Below are 18263 nucleotides of genomic sequence, written 5' to 3' on the forward strand. Positions count from 1 at the left end.
GGTGTAATCATACATAAACATATTTCAACTGGCTTATTTAAGTACTTATGAATGCGAAATGACAATAATGAAACAGAAAAAAAAAGAAAAATTAAACAAAAATTAAGTCATGCACATACTACTTATAAGGTGTGTACGTAGTGTGGAGGTACTTAAGATCACTAAGAACTAGAATTGGGTCAAACTAAACACAGATCGAAATCTAAAGAACTGGAATTACCATATGCGAGCGAGATTTTTGCGATAACTAATAAAATGAAACTGAATAACAAATAAAAACACGACATAAAACTATAAAGATTCAATAGACAAGAGTAATAATATCTTCCCGGATTATAAGTTCTAAGCTTTTTTCCCTCTCTCACTCTTTCTCTAGGCTAAGCTATATACGATACGATAATATATCATTCCTACATAAATACTTTAATGGTCTTCCTATACAACATTGTTGTACATATAAATAAATAAATAAATAAATACTCGTCGTATATATAAATATAAATAAAATAGTATGTAGAATGAATCGCGCTTCTTTCGGTTCTGGTCAATGAACTTAGCAATGAAAACGAACTCATATTTTAAAGCTACGCTTATGGCTTGTGTACGATCAAATACAATATACAGCCAACATGAGCTGGCAAATCATTTAACAACAGAACCCAAAATAAAACAAGCAACCAACGAAAAAAAAAATACGTTTAAAAGAAGTCAATGAACTTGGCCAAAAAAAAAGTATAATAAAATAAAAAAAAACATAAAGAAAGAAAAATGAAACGAAATGTAAGAAAAAAAATTACCAGTCACTCTTTAAAAATACATGTAGAAGATTTTTGGGGTTTTTTGACAGGCCAACAACAGCCAGAAGTTTTGGGCAACCAATAAAGAGTTTTGGTAGTTTATTTTGTTTTTTGGGTAAAAATTCCCAAAAAAAAATATGAGGAAAAGTGAACGAAAGCTTAAGTTTACATACAGCAATCAACAGTTTTTGTTACAAGATAAAACCAAAAAAAAAACACAATTCGTTGCTGGAAACGTATATAACATGTAAACAATAAATATGAAAATTAATAAAATCAACAAAAATTCTGTTTTACACCCAACAATAAGATACAGATTGACGCATGGACGGCCGGACAGACGGCAAGACTTGTGTTTTTTTTTCCATTTAGTTTTGATAAATGAAATATATTCATTATATTGATTGATTTCTGTTTTACTCATTCTCTTTTTTTTTTTTTTTGTTGAGGAGGCTGTCAAAATTATAATATAATAAATTGTTATTGTATTTTAAGAATCGTCAAATCAAAAGATTTTAGCAACAAACCCACACTTCATAATCATTTCCCCCATAATCATTCAATTCCAACAGGAACTTACATTTGTACTTTGCTGAATGAGGTATTTATGTATTGTTAAATTACAAATACACGCAAACAATTTCGATTTCAGCTTGAAAATATTCTTAACATTCAATAAACAAATTAAATATTATTAATCATACATTTTAAATAAGTCTCGTTAAGTGTTGGAAAAGATTTACTGATGTTCTGTGTTGTCTTTGCAATGGCAATCGAAAAACTTTCTAAATCCTTGGAATCTGTTGTTTTTGGTTTTTTATGTTGTTTAATTCTTAAGTATTGCTGAACAAACCTAATATGTTAATTTTAATTTACACCTTGGGCGTTAGATTTTCTTCCCTTTATTTGACATGTGGGAAAGTAAAATATTAGATACTATGTAAAATATCTGACAGGAAATAGTTTATACTTTTCTAACATGTATACACAATTTGAAGATTTGAAAATATATTCAACAATTTTGAATGATTTTCATAAAAAATACCAAAAGATTGAAAAGTAAGCTTTTTGAAAGTTTTACTCAAAATATTCTACTGTTAGTATTGGGGAATTTTTAGCTTTTATTTTGAAACATTTGTATAATATAAATTTAATCAAAGTATTGGCCATTGTTATATATGACTTTTCCCATGTTTCTGGCAGCATATGGATTCCGAGCCAAAAGAATTGCTCATCTTTTGAGGCTAAGAACGAATCAAGCCAATATCAGACACTCTGTTCCAAAATGAAGCATTTCCTAGAGAGAGAGAGCGTTCTGCATCAATATATCGATGGCTTAATCTAAAAAAGGAGTAACTCGATTTTTTGTTACTTTACACGATAAGGAAAAAACTTAATAAAATCCATACAATTTTATATATAAAAAAAGTTTTAATGCAATTTTTAATAAGAAGAAACATCACATTTCATTTAAAATAAGTTTTTTTTTATTTTAATGATAAATACTTTGTGATTGATATTTTTGAAAAAAAAAATTAGTTACGCCTTCTTTATATTAAGCCATCGAAATGTAGATAGCGGAATCGTTATAGACATATCCTTCAACTATCCGTTACTTCAGTATATCGAGTATAATGTTGGCTCGGTTGCTATTTAAAATAGACCTACAAATGGCTAAGATATAAGAAAATTGTGTTCAGTGTTGAGGCTTAACGGATTTGTTAATAAACAAAAATGTTGCATATTTCGTTAGACCAATCCACAACAGGATGGTGGCTTCGCGTTACGGTCAATGGAGGTAGTTGCAGCATCATGATCAATGCTTTTTTGTTTGAAAATATGGATGACATTGATCCGTTCGAGATGTGGTTTTAATGGGATGGCTCTACGTGCCATACGGCTACCGCAACCATAGATTTATTGGTCGTGCGATATGACACCTCTCGATTGTTTCCTGTGGGGCCACGTAGAAGTCATTGGCTGATAAATCAGCAATATTTGAAGGCTTGGAGGCCAACATTCTTAGTGTTATTCTATATGGCCTGAAATTATAGAAAAAGTGGCCCAACTTGGACTAGACATTTTCCCAAAATCACACAGAGAAAACAGATTTGTGATGGCAACCGAATTTGTTGCCAATCGAATGATTCTAACTTAGTGACCGAATTTTACAGTTGTAGCTACAAAAATTTAGGAGGGGTAACAACCGAATCATTCGATTGGCAACAAATTCGGTTGCTACTACGAATCTGTATTCTCTGTGCAATTTCAAGTTCTATCGGGCTTATTAAAACACCCTTTCTAAATATAAAATTGTCTGACATAAAAAATTGTCATGATATATTTGTCTTATAAAGAATGCACAAAAATACTTTCAATTAACGTTCCCGTGAATCCGGGTATATATAAGTTTGTTATTCCATTTGTAATTTTTACATTTTTCATTTCCGACCCCACAAAATATGTATATATATTCTGGATCGTTATAGATAGCGAAGTCGATATAGCCATGTCCGTTTGTCCGTCTGTATGTTGAAATCAATTTTTCGTATTTGTTTTGTCAAATAACTTACATACGTGATTCATACATCAATATATCGGGAATTCTGCCGGCTGAGAATTCCTTATAACTGAGATATAAGGAAAAAACCTGTATTTTTAACCTATTTTTGATCTATATCTGAATTACTAAGTCATTAATATAGACAATATGGATATCCAATAATAGATATTTCAAAGACCTTTGCAACGGCGTATATAAGGCCAAGTCGGACCTACAATGGATCAATATCGGGGAAAATATTTTTAACACCGAATTTTTTTTCACCAAATTTTTTTTTAATATTGTTCACTAATAAATTAAAAAAATTTCAAAAAAAAATTGCCATAAAATTTTTTTCGCTAAAAAATTAAAAAAAAAATATTAATTTTGTTTGCCTAACAATATTTAAAATTGTTATTTTAAAGTATAATTTGGTGAAGGATATATAAGATTCGGCACAGTCGAATATACATAGCTCTCTTACTTGTTTTTACTAATACCTTCTCACCACTTAGGTTTTTGACAACTGAGTTAGGTCTTTGGAAGTTCCAGATTTATGTGTAATTAAATAAATATGTTTAGGTATATTTAAATATACCCTTAACCTTCATGAGAATGGTATATATAAGTTTGTCATTCCGTTTGTAATTTACACAATATAATTTTCCGACTCTATGAAGTATAATAGATATATATTCTGGATCCGTCTGTCTGTTGAAATCAATTTTCTGAAGACTCCAGATATCTTCGGAATCCAAATCTTCAATAATTCTGTCAGACATACTTTCGAGAAGTTTCCTATTTAAAATCAGCAAAATTTTTTTTTTACCTATTTTTTACCTATATCTGGATTACTAAGTCATTAATATAGACAATATGGATATCTAATGATAGATATTTCAAAGACCTTTGCAACGATGTATATAAGACCATAGTAAGTTGGATCTACAATGGGTCAAAATCGGAAAAATATATTTTATTTTTTTTTTGGTGAAACATTTTAAATTTAAAAAAAAAAAATTTAAATTTAAAAAATTAAAAAATTAAAATAACAATTCGAAAAATTTTTTTTTTCCAAAAACAACTTTGGAAAAAAAATATATTTTGTTTACCTAAAAATATTTGAAATTTGTATTTTGAAGTATAATTTGGTGAAGGGTATATAAGATTCGGCAAAGCCGAATATAGCTCTCTTACTTGTTTTCATTCATATTTTTCTGTTGCTCAAAAATTTTTGAAATTTTCCTTGGAATTTTTTTTATGATTTTCAGCTACAAAATGAAAATTATGAGCAAAATTTACTGCGTTTTTTAAAGAATATGAAATGCTTTAATGATAATGGATGTTTGATGCTATTAGCGCAATATATGGCTATTATACAAAAATATTTAAAGTATTTCATTAATACAATTGTAAAATTTCAAAAATTAATGTAAGAAATGTACAATTTCATAATATTTATGATTATGTTCTTATTCTGAACGAAAAAAGTTTGAGAAAAACGTCATGTTCGATTAATAATACTCATATTTATTAAAAACTTCATTCCAATTATGAATTTCTCTTTTCTAGGTAGGTTTGTAAAACATTTTTTTCTCAAACCTACCTCAAAATTTATTAAAATTTTAAATTTAAAACTCTGTTTAGGATTGGAATTTTTTTTCTCAAAGGAATTGATTTAAATTTAATTTGAGAAAAAAATGTATTCTCAATCCTATACGGAGTTTTTAATTTAAAATTTTAATACAATTTGAGGTAGGTTTGAGATAAAAATTTTTTCAAACCTACATAGAAAAGAGAAATTGATATCAAATGAAAATTTGCTTAAATTTCAAACTTTTGAAGACCTTGAGTTTCTCCCAATATCAATGTTTTCTGATACAAAACCTTATTTTGAAAAGCGAACTATAACCTTCAATGAATAGGAAAATTCCGGGATGTTTGAAAATGGCACTAACATGTATAAAAAAGGTCAAACTTATACTTCAAAATCATAAATTTTAAGCTATAACATTACGTTCACTAATAAGCAATATGAAAGTAACCATTAGCCGAACAATTAAATAATTTTAAGTGGAGTTTTTGTTAAAAATTTTTGGAATTACCCCTATAAAATTAGCAAAATAAGCAATTTCAAATGAATTATATGCTCGCACCTATTATTAAAACATAAATCAAAGAATTATATTTTGTATAAATTAAATGAAAGAGAAAAAAACTCAATATCTGTTGTGTAATACTTGTAGACAATAGAAAAAGTAATAAAGGCAAAAAAAAAAAAAATAAAGAAAAAGTATAAAATTTGTTTTTAATCATGATATCACTCCTTTTAATTATATTATTTTTCGTGTACATTTTGCTAAAGTTCAAGGTTAAAAAACTTTTTATTCTAATGACCATGACGGCAAAGAACAAAAACTGTGGTCATTATGGCCATAATTATAATAAAAAAAGAGCAAAAACAACATGTAAATTCCCAAAAAAAAAAAAACTCAACAACAAAATTTCTTGAAATACCATCTTTCTTTTGGCTATTTTATATTTTGGTGATTACTTTAATCCAAGCAAAGAATTGATAATTATAAATTATAAGCAATTTATCAAGCATCAACAGAAAAAAAATAGAAAAAAATTCTAATCCCATATTTGCCATTCATTTTAAAAATCTCTTAAAAAGGAAAAAAATGCCATTTCATGAAATTGTTTATTAAAGGAATTAAAAGTTCAATAGATAAATAAATAAAAAATATTAATAGTTTTGTTATTTTGTGTATTTGTATTTCTATTTATCTATAGGCGGGTAAAGTAGTAAGTATTAAATATTATTTATTATTTATTATTAAATATTTGTTCATTGTTTATTTAATGATTCTAGAGGCAAAAGCAAAAGTAGAGAAGAGCAATGACCGACGATGATGATGTTTCTTTAACTAATTATGATCATGATGATGTTGTTGTTGTTTTTGTTATTGCTGTATGTGTTAGTGTAATCGTGATTGTAGATGAAATAAATTATAACAACAAAAAACACCTTTCTCTCAAGAATACCTCGAGTAAAGTATTAAAAATGGGAATTTCAATATCAAAATGAAAATCAAACAAATAGAGAGTCATCATTTTGTTTTCTGCTACACATTCAATTCAAAGTTTTTAATAATAGCAATAACAACGACACTTGCACACTTTATACTGGCCACAATTAACTATTTTTTTATCAACTATGTATTTTATAATTATAGCAAAAATAACGAAACAATTGCTTTTACAATTACAATCATGACTATTCTAATTGTTTTGCTCTTTTCAATCTATTTAGTTTTATTCTATTTTCATTCTCATTTTTGTTGCACAAAAAGAGAGCAATGGAGAACTTTTGTTTTGTATTGTTAGATTTAAAACTCATTTGTTACCATGATCATTGTCAAGATCATTGCCATGCGATCGCTATGTGATGCTTATAAAAAAGCAAAAAAAAAAATAAAATAATGGTCGTCTGCTCAAAGCTAGAAGAGTGAGTGCAATTTATTGCAATTACAATAAATTGTCGTTGTGTAAAATAAATGCATTTTTTTTAGTTTTGTGTTTTCAGCTAAATAGACAGATACAAACCAATCAGAAACATCAGAAAAGTACGAAATTGTAAATTCACACTCTTTGCGCTCTGTTTTGTTGTTTTTTCTGTAATTCTTTCTCTAGTTTTCACAGAACTTTTAAGGAATGTATTGAGCAATTAGAATTATTTAGTGCGAATTAATATAAAGTCAGTTATTGAGAATTGCTGCCAAATTCTATTTTAAAAAGCTAATAAAAATTTCTCAATTAGTATCTGTCAATCTGATTAATATTTCAAATTAAATGTAATGTACACTTCAAAGACTAAATAATATTTAAAATAAAATAATAATAAATAATAAATTTAAAGAAAACTTTCCTTTTAGTGCTCTTTGAATATTTTGAATTTAAATTCGAATTTTCAAAAATATTTAAAAATCATATATTTTGATACTGCATTGAAAATACTTTCAAATTTATTAATATTTAGAATTTTTTTTTCAAAAATTTTAAGTTCGAAATTGGCGTCAAAAAAACTAAAAGTATTTTTCTAAGAATCTTCTTGATGTAGAGAATTTTTGAAAGCTTTTAAATTTTTCCAAAAAAAATAATTTTCGAACTTAAATTTGAATTTTCGAACATAATATTGCAATATTACATCAAATTTTCGAATTTGATTTAGAATTTTCGAATATAATAATGCATTGTCATCATGAATGCATGAATGCCAAATTCCAGCCTATTCGGACTTCGAGAACTGATTCAAAATTCAGTTAAAACTGTTGACCTAAACTAACATACAAACCAACTAACTGAAAACTGATTAGCCAAACAATTTATGTTCTTATAAAAGTACATGAATTTAAATCCAAAAATATAGAAATATAGAAAAACAAGTAAGAAATTATGGTCGGTCAAGCCCGACCATATAATACCCTACACTAAGTAAAATACCAAAAACTTTTTTTCCTTTAAAATTTCAATAATTTATATTTTTGAGTGATTTTCGAAAGTGGGCCTTATATGGGAGCTATGAGCAATTATTGACCGATCACCATGAAATTAGGTCGTGTGATTTCTGTCTATATCAAAGTTAGCTATGTTGAATTTTGTGTATATACCAAAATTTTTAAGTGATTTATGCACGTTAAAGTGATTTTCTGAAGCGGGTCTATATGGGAGCTTGACTAATTATGGACCGATTGTAACAAAATTTGGTGACATGAATTTTGTATATATAAAACTTATTTGGAGTGGAATTTGTGGAGATACATATATAAATTAAACATTTATGACCGATAAAGTCCAATTTTGGAAGGACATTTGTATGGGGGCTAGGTGAAATAATGGACCGATTTCAGCCAGTTTGAATAGGCTTGGTCCTTGGGCCGATAAAATAATATGTACCAAATTTGATCGAAATATCTTTAAAATTGCGACCTGTACTTTGCGCACAAAGTTTACATGGACAGCCAGCCAGACGGACGGACATCGTTTAATCAACTCAGAAAGTGATTCTAAGTATACTTTAAGGTGGGTGTTAGACTAATATTTTTGGGCGTTACAAACATCTGTACAAACGCATGATACCCTCCCCACTATGATGGTGTAGGGTATAATAAATGTGGTATTATATTAATATTGATGCTTCAATAGATGCCTATTAAACTGGGACAGAGGGCGAATAATATCTATGAGGTATTATCTAATTATTAAATTGTCTTGAATTTGTACAGCAATAATTGATTGCTTCTAGTAGTGATGTCCACTGTAAATGAGGTTTGTATTTTTTAACCAATTTAAATGGTTCGGATTTTGCTGAAATTTCATAACAATTTTGGCTCAATTGGTGCCGATTTGAGGCCAGCATTTTTTTTAAATTTTTACAAACGCATTGTAAAAACAGCATCATATTATGATTGGATTAAACATAATTTAACGCTTGGATATAATTAGTTGTTTATTGATAAACATAATGTAAGCATTTGTGCTTGTAGCACAATCTTAAACTTATTGGGAGGTACAATATCAATATGGTTAAGCTCAATCATAATATGATTATTTTTAAACCTGACCATATTCTAATCGATAAGGTCTTGTTATTGGGAATATGACTTAAAAATGCGGGATTTTTTTTTATATTTTTAGCTTTTATTTTGTAACATTTGTACAATATAAATTTATTCAAGGTATTGGCCATTGCACTATGTGTCCAATTCCAATTTTTATGGCAAAAATTCAAATGTTCAGCTTTCGCTTTTTGAAAAAAAATTTACGGTTCAATTCCTAACACTTCGACGACATAAATGTCAAAAATGTATGCCAATTGGCCAATCAGTATATATATAAACAGCTGTGAAAATTTCCATATTTTAAATAAAATTTTCAAGATGACAAAAGTAAAAAAAAGCATTAGGGAAAAAGTGATTTTTTTTTTAAATAGTTATAACTAAGATTTTACAAAAATAGATTACATTATCGGAGGTGTAAACTTAAAAAAAAAATTAAAATATTTTACTAAATGTTTATATTAAGTGAAAAATTTCGTGGTTTTATTAGTAATATTTTTTGTGAAGTTACGAAAAAGTTATTTATTTTCTGTAGTATAGAACTTACGATGACTGCATTTGCCCAAGAAATGATTCTTATGTGGTTATTTGTGGGAAGGTCAGGCTTCATAATATACTCAAATTTTTTGCAACTACTTGCACCGAAGCAAATAATTTTCTAGAAACATACTAAAATTATTTCTTAAATTAAAGAAGTAAAGCAAAACTTCCCACATATGACGTTTTGTTCGCACAAATTTAGAAATTTTCGAGGCACACAAAACGTTGTTGTTTACACTATAATGTTCACAGATGTGTACCCTTCAAAATGACATATAAGTTATTAAAAACATGTTAGAAACTGTTAGTACAGATAAAAAATTAATAACAAAAACGCTTGTAAATTTCAAAGCCTATTTTTAATTTTTAACTTTTAAATAACCATAACCTTAAGAAGTGAAAGATTAGTAACCTAAGATTTGGGATTTACTAGTTTTTTTGTAGTTATCACTGATTTTGTTCATTTCGAAACTCAACATAAAGACAAGGTATTTGAGTTCGTTTTCAACGATTCTACAAATTTTTTGCGCCTCTAAAATATACATTGAGACGTTTCCAGTATAAGGAAACGTATTGCTAGTTACTTAATGTTGTAGCTTTTGACCTGATACTGATATGTCTCCATCTAATATTTCATCGTCTCCATCTATATATGTTCAAATATTGCAGGTGAGGGAGCCTGTTTCCCAATTTGTTTTGAAGTTTGTTTGATTTACAAGAATTTTAACTTGTAAGTTTAAGATTACTAGAATGTTGGGGAATCACCAGTTAATATTTAACGGGATTATATCAATATTAACCTCATGCATGTTAAAGTATCTAGAGTGTGGGATGCTTGTAACTTGCATGTAATCGTTAATGAATGTTTATTTTTATGAATAAATGGAATAAAAGAATTGCGATTTGATGGTCGTTTTAAGTATTAAAAAATATGTGGTTTTATAAATAGAAATTGCAACAAGTAAATATGAAGTCATTTCATAGTATTTCTAAGAATCGCTTCACTTATTTAGTTGGGAATTAATATTTTTGATGTTGTTAAGAATAACTTGCTAAGAAAATTAAAATATAAACAAACAGTATTTCAAAGCAACAACTTCAATTTATTTCGCTGGAAACTTTTGCTTTAAAAATAGAACCTACAGTAACAATTTGTGCTTTATTGTTTCTAAAAATAAAAGGAAAGCATTCTTTACAAGTTCATAGTCAATCGCTGTGAAGAATTTCACAAAGTCTTCGTTTCGAATGGAGGAAAAATGTGGGCTTAGAACGTTACACAATCACTGTTTGAAACAAGTAACAAGTGAGTATGTGTCTGTCTATCTGTCTGTGAGTGTGTAAGGGGGCTTAAAAAAGAGTGTTATCATAGGAGAATAAAAAGAAAAGAGAGAGTGTATTTTTAAAAACTGTTCTAAAGGGAAGTGAGCACTATCTTTTTTTGTTAGAATTACAAGAAAGAAGTTTAATTTTCAAATTACAATACTGAAATACAATAATTTAGCATTAGAAAAATAAAGGTATTTTCATGATAAACAAAACTCTCGCTCTCAGTTTCTCTCTCTATGGATTCTAAGACAAGAACTTTAACACCAACACACTGTTATAACAACAACGTACTAACAAGTGAGCAGAGAAAAGCAGTAAAGGTGAGCGCAGAACATTAAGTGAGTTTTGTATTTTTTTTTTTTCATTTTGTGTGTGTTGTTTTTGTTTAGAACACCTGAGGCCTCAATGACTCTTTCTCCCCGTACAACAGCAATTTAGCAGCAATGAAAACGAAGAAGAAAAGGCAGAAGAAGAGGAACATTTGTGTTTTTCTGAATGACTGTTTGAGAGTATGTGTGTATGTTCGTATTGCGTGTAGGTAAGAAAAAGTCTAACCATATTATATTAGTAATATTTGAGCTGTTGAGTTTTTGCTGTTACTGTGCTGCTGCTGCTGCCACTTTCAGAAGTCTCACACGGCTCGACATTGAAGTTGCGATACGACTCATCCGTGAATCAGTTTTCCGTAAGCAACAACGCGATCGAGACACGGTAGCGTAAATAAAAATTCTAAAACAAAAATTCAAACACACACGATCAAAAAATAAAAAACAACCACAGAAAGAAAGTTTACATACCCAAGTACTAAGCTCTAACTAAGACTTAATAATGATATAAAATGTGTGATGTTTAATGTTTGAAAAAATCATAGAAAAGAAAATAGAACATAAAAGAAAAATATATTTGAAAAGAAAGACATTTATAAGAAAAAAAGACTGTATTTTAATTATTAAGAAATTATAATTATAAAAAAGAAATATTTATGTAAAGAAGTAAAAAAAATTAATTTAAATAAAATTAATTAATATAATTAATAAAAAAAAAGAAAAGTGTTTTGCATTTAAGTGTTATAAAATATTTATTAAAAATAAATATCTCTAAAAATATAAATCAGCCAGAATAATATTGGATTACAACAAACAAACAAGCCCAAAACCAAACAATTAATGGATTAAATGGATTACAATTATGGATTAAAAGCAACACTAATAACAATGGTAAGTAATTAACACTCTAACATTTAGCATTTAGCTTTTAGTAGAGACAAAACAAAAGACTTGAAAAACATACTTTAACATGTTGCTAAAGAAGCATAAAAACAAAAGACTTTACCAACAAACTTGCCCACAAAGGCCTGTAAAACTTAGGGTTAAAAAGTCGACTCCCCGAATTTAAATATTTCTGGTTATTACATAAGCTTTAAAAATGATTAATTAGTTTTTTGTTTAACAAATTTATTCCTATAAATTCTTAAATATTTCTTTCTCTTTTTTTTTATTATTGAAATTAATGATAGATGACTAGAAATTTTTATATAGAATATTTATACAACACAAGATCAGGGGTTACACCACCACTAACATCATCATCATCACCAACATCATCTTAATCATCATTATTTGCTTGTTTATTATTTGTTTATAATTTTTTTTGTATTTAATTTTTTTTTTTGTTAAATTGTATACTAAATTAGAAAAACTGCTTAGAAAACAGGTTCTGTTTTTTTTTCGCTGTTGTATTTTGTGCAAATTACGTTTTTTATTGTATTAAAACGTAAAGCTAAAACAACTTTTGAAAACCTTGACTTTGACTTTAAATGACTTTTTTGTTATCATGTCGGTTTTTAAAATAACAACAACAAATACAAAAAAATATAAACAATTTTTATACAATAAATAAAACTCTTTTTTAAATATTTCGCACCCTTAGCAGCTCATTTTAATGAAGCGAGTAACAACTTTTTGGAAGATTTTAAAAGTAAAAAAGAGCTTTTTTAAGAGTTACAAATTATAGAACAATTTTATTAAAGGCAGCTTTTTTAAAAAAAAATCATATTGGTATTGTTGTTAAACAAATTTAAGTTAAATTTTTGATATTTGTTAACAATTACATGGCATTAAAATTGGCTGCTTTTAAGTTAAACTGCAGTTATTTCAGAAGACATGTTATATATCATTAGAAAGGAAATTGTGTCTAGTTTTTAACCATATATAAATCATATTAATATTTAAATATAGTAACCAATTTATGGAGGCTTTTATTAACAAAATATTTTTAAAATTTTACTTTAACTTCAATAACAATATTTTTGTAACAGTTATAGATAATAACAAGATTACAATATACTTCAATATAAGCAGATTTTAGAAATATTTTTTCTGTTTAAAAAGAGTTTGTTAAAGAGCATATTGCTAAAGTTTAAACATAATCTATCAATACATTTTTGTTATTTTTTTACAAAATCTATTCTTAACATCAGTTTTTGAGCAGGCGGGAAGTGTTGTTTTAAAGCAATTCATTGCTTACATAATTCTATTTCATTTCAGTTTTCAAAATTGCAAAAAACTAAATTTTGAAAAAAAAAAATTATTTTTATGAGAAAAATTCGGGTTCAAAAACTATTTTAACCATTTTGAATTACCTATAATTTGATATACATATTGCCTATTTACAGTTATAGTCAAATAAATTGCAATACCATTGAGGTAGTTCTGATTGGTTGCTTATATAACAGCCATTTATAGTGCGATTTTGCTGATTTTCAATACCAAAATACTTATAAATATATTTAATATATTGATACTACATTTGGATCCTTAGGTTCCGTAGAGGCTGTGGAAAACAGATTTACACTAACATACTGAAAGATGGTGGTGGTCTAATTTGTCTCTTTGTAGATCATGCTATATTGGATGAATATGGGAAGTAGTTGCATTTTCTAAAAGCTTAGGTCCTCCTCTATAATTGTCTTATGCATTGTTTCTCTATAGGTTCACTGGTTTAGCTGATATATATACAAACCCCAGTTTTTATTGCATTTTAGTTTTTAAACATGATTTCACATTTGTTCCAAAGGAACAATAAAATGATTGAGTATCATATGAAAGCTCTTTGAAATTGGCATAAAAGCTGGTAAATAAATTTCCAAATAATTCCAACCAAACCCAAGTTTTTCTGATTTTGTTACAAAAAATTCAAAATTTTGCTAATTTTTCTATTGTAATTAAATAAAAAATAAAGTAATTTTGTAACAAATATGTATAAGAAACAAAATAAAAACCCGAAAAACTACACATCAATTGAGGCTAACTAACTTAATTATCTCTTTTTGGATCATTCTAAACACTATATTAAAAAAAAGTACTAGCAATGATTTAAGCGCGCGCTCCTCATGATATTCAAATCCTGTTTTTCTTTCATTTCTCTCAAACACGATTTCCTTCCTAAACGGCAAGGTCTTTAACTTTCAATTTATTAGACACAATCTAAGAAAAGTTCGTTCATTCACTTTTCCTCTCAAGTACATTAACCTCTAAAAGTAAGAAAATATAGAAAAACCCAGCCAACCAACTCAAATGGTGGAAAGCAAAACGAACCAACTATCTAGTATTTATCTACCACACCAAGAAAAGTTCTTTAACCCATAATAAACATCATTAAAAACAACAACAACAAAAAAAGTTAATGATCTCCATCATTATCAACTTAACAAAAACCATGATGATGAGGATGATGACTTCTTGTTAAAGGCAACCACCATCAGGTACAGTGTTTAAGCTTTAGAATCTTTGTTCTTCTTTGGTTTCATTTTCATTTGAAAAACACATTTGAGCCAAGATTTTTCTAAAGAGATGTTAAAGAACTCTTCCTTCCTCAAACAAACAAGAAAACTATGAACTGAACATATAGGAAAAGCCAATAAACCTTAAGCTGCATTAAAAGTGACATCAGCAGAGCTTAAACTGCAGCTGAATCTTACTTTACAACACGTGTGTTTGACTAACTTCTACAGCCAGGGAAAATCAGTTTACATTTACGTTTACAAAAAAAAAATAAAGTAGTGATGTTGAGATAGTTGGCTGTAAGAAATGAAACCAGTTCAGCTCCTGTGTCAGCTCCAAACAACTTCATTATCATGTTGGTTATTTGTAGATTTTGTTAGAACAGAAAAGAATCACCAGGCGTGAAAAGGGCCTCAACTTGATTTAGTTTTTTTTATTATTATTCTCTCTCTTAAAATAAAATATTCCTTGTTTTTGTAAAGATCTTGAAACATCTTCATTATGATCATGTGTATCAAAACACACACACTTGTAAATGCTTGCATACATGCATAGAAAGCAGCCTTGATACCTGTATATTTTCCTTTAGTTTGGCTATAAAAAACCAATCACTCTTACTCTTATTCTTTCCCCCTTTTTTTCAACTGAACATGTGTATTATACTGGAGAGGTCAATGACTTAGCAATGGCTATATTTCTTTAAGTTTTAGTTTCAAATTCAAATAAAAAATAAATACGTAATACCAAATAAAGAATGAAACATTTAATTTATTTGGTGGTTATTTAAATGTTTCTTATATTTGAACAAAAAGAATGAATCATTTGTAATTGTTGGAGTATTGGATCTTGCTTAAACAAAAGACTTGGACAACAAAACTGATCTTTTTTTACTTTAAATTATGCTCTAAACAAAACTAAATACCGCTATGTTTTTGTTAGCTGAGTACATATTCTCAGTCCCAAAGCAATTCTTTTGTTTGTCATCAAACTACATATCAAGTTACCTACCGATCAAGCAAAACTCATTTTCACACCACACTCTCTCACACACTCTCCCCAAGCAAAGCAACGTGCACAAAATAACGTTCAATGACCTCTTATTTCAAATAAACTATAAACATAATATTGCTACTTTTTCAACACCTTTATTTTGTTTTCTTTATTAATATGATCATGATAATAAAGATAATAAGAACTCGGCATTGAATGAATGTCTGAATTAATTCATACATTCATCTTAAAACGAGATATAAAAACAGAATGAAAGCAAAGAAAGAAAGAAATAAAATTAAATAAAACCAATTATGTCACCCAATATCATAATGACATTGAATAGGGCAACTCTTATTTAATAATATTTTAAACCCACACTTGCAAACAGCAACCACCACCAAGGCAAAACAGACTGCATGAATATTTATAAACATTTCAGGCAGTCATCAAAAACACACACAATTCAAACAAACAAACAAAAAAACAAGTGCATTTCCGCAATGTTAAAATAAAATTCTTCGCTTCGTTACCCCATTTCAAAAGAAGCTAAACCAAAGAAAAAAACAATAAAAACATAAAGGCACAAGTGACCAGAGTGATAATGGCATTAATAATGCATATAAATGACGATGATTATGTTAAAGAGCGAGAGAGAGAATCATAATGGTCAATGTCGCTAGTTTACAATTTAACAGTAAACTGGCATTGAAGCTTTGAAATGTAAGCTTGAACTTAACAGAGGTTTAAATTTATGCTCTGATTTAATAAACTGCTCTTTTTTTAAGTTAACACACACACGCAACACTCAACACACGTACGTACTCATTCCAGTGAGTGTTGAAAAAAGTCAAGCCTCCTCACAATAACAACAACAAAAACACCAGAAATAAACAAAAACAACAGGTATAAAAATAAAAAAAACTCTGCTGTGATGAATGCAGGTTTGGTTGGTTGGTAGGTTGATTGGTGGTGGTGGTGGTATGAAATGTTATGGTTGAATATGTTGCATGTAATCCCTGTTCGATAGTAGCGTAGCGTACGAACGTGGTGGTTGTGTGGAGGAAAACAAGTCTTTATGTTGTTGTTTCATTAGTTCAATGACCGACCTACTCAAGCGCGATACAAAACATGTAAACAAAGAGAGTTTTATTTTGTATAACAAAGAAACTAAGAGTACAATTTAAGAGAGTAATAATGAATGCTACTACACACAGGGTGACCATGAATTCATCATTGCTAGCCAAGGCATATAACATAAAACATGTGTGAATGGAAGTGAAGTGAATGTCAAGGCAGAATTTGCCATGAACATGAACTCTTATTAATGAAATAAAGCTTCTCTCTTTTTTTTTTTGTAAATGTCGTGCCTTTTCAATATTTTACTACACTTCCTTTCACATACATTTATACACTTATTGTAGGTGTATTTGGCTTGAAATACAAATGGGTTTTGTGTTTGTTGTGGGGCAGGCGGGAGGTAATGGGGGGGTTTTTTATGTTTTCGTTAGTGAGTTGCATATGTAATGAGCACAACCAACGTTCACATTCATGCATTGAAATAATATAAAATGATTATAACGGTTTTGTGTTTACTACATAATAATGCTAGGCAGAGAATTGTTGAGAACTATGATGATTCAAATGGAATTTTTACAAATGACTACGGGTTTAATGTAAAAGTCAATATTTAAATTATTTTTAGCTAAAGCATGATTTAGACAATTTTCAAATATGTAGTACGATTATGTTATTTTTAGTTGGTGTCTTTTTCATTTTACTCTTTGCAGTTTAGTGGTCACTTTACTAACCACCTTTACTATAGGCTTTAAAACATAGTTTATTAGCATCTATTGGCATTTTGCTAAACAATTTTTTTTTTGAAGTCATCGTTGATGCTTTTTTTGCCAAACTTTGCCTTCAGGGTGCTCAATTAGAACCGAAGTTTTTTTAAGAGACTTTCACGCACTCAATAAAAAAAGCACAATTTGTTTATTGTTCATCGAATTCAGTATTACTTTGCTAATTCGTTTGTTTGGTTAGAAAATTTAGTCAAAAATATTCAATATCAATTTTTATCATAATTATTTTTAATGCCAACCGCCACGGTGGTTACCAAACTAACCACTCCACTCCACAAAAGAATCCAATCATTGTCGGAATCGGTTTTACCAAACTAACCACCCCACTCCACAAAAGAATCCAATCATTGTCGGAATTGGTTTTGAAAACGACAGAAAAATTACATTGGTCTCATGAAATTGTAAGTTAAATTCTTTATCGATTAAACAAAAAATTCCATTGGATTTAATAAGTCAATTGTATCTTTTTTGTCGTTTTGAAAACCGAATCCGAATCGATCTGCAAAGCATCGAAAATTAGATGAAATTTGCGATGCTTTGCAGAAAAAATTAAGTAAATATCAATTTAAGATTTGGGATTCACAGGTTATTTTCTATGTCTACCAATATTTGTCACTGATTTTTTACATTTCTGTTATATTCTGTTTTAATATAAAATGATGTACAGGAGATCAAAGATAACCACCAACATTTTGTTAGCATTTTCTTGAAAAATATGATTTCAATTTGCGGTAAAAAAAGCTTTTTTGCAAAAATATTTTCTTCCAAAGTTTTTCACAAAACTTAATTTTCACAATAATAAA

General features: G+C 28.3%; 1 protein-coding gene across 2 annotated transcripts in view; it reads left to right on the plus strand.

The window, feature by feature from the left end:
• Positions 1-11434: 11434 nt before the first annotated feature.
• Blimp-1 overlaps positions 11435-18263 on the plus strand; it is a 31635-nt gene continuing 24806 nt past the window's right edge. Inside the window, exon 1 of one of the 2 annotated variants that reach the window (XM_065503462.1) lies at positions 11435-12043. The gene's annotated coding sequence lies outside the window, so the exon portion shown is untranslated. The remainder of the gene's footprint in view (positions 12044-18263) is intronic. The other variant, XM_065503463.1, reaches the window with a different exon arrangement.

This window comes from Calliphora vicina, chromosome 3 (genome assembly GCF_958450345.1).
Source record: "Calliphora vicina chromosome 3, idCalVici1.1, whole genome shotgun sequence".
In the NCBI taxonomy this organism is placed as follows: domain Eukaryota; kingdom Metazoa; phylum Arthropoda; class Insecta; order Diptera; family Calliphoridae; genus Calliphora; species Calliphora vicina.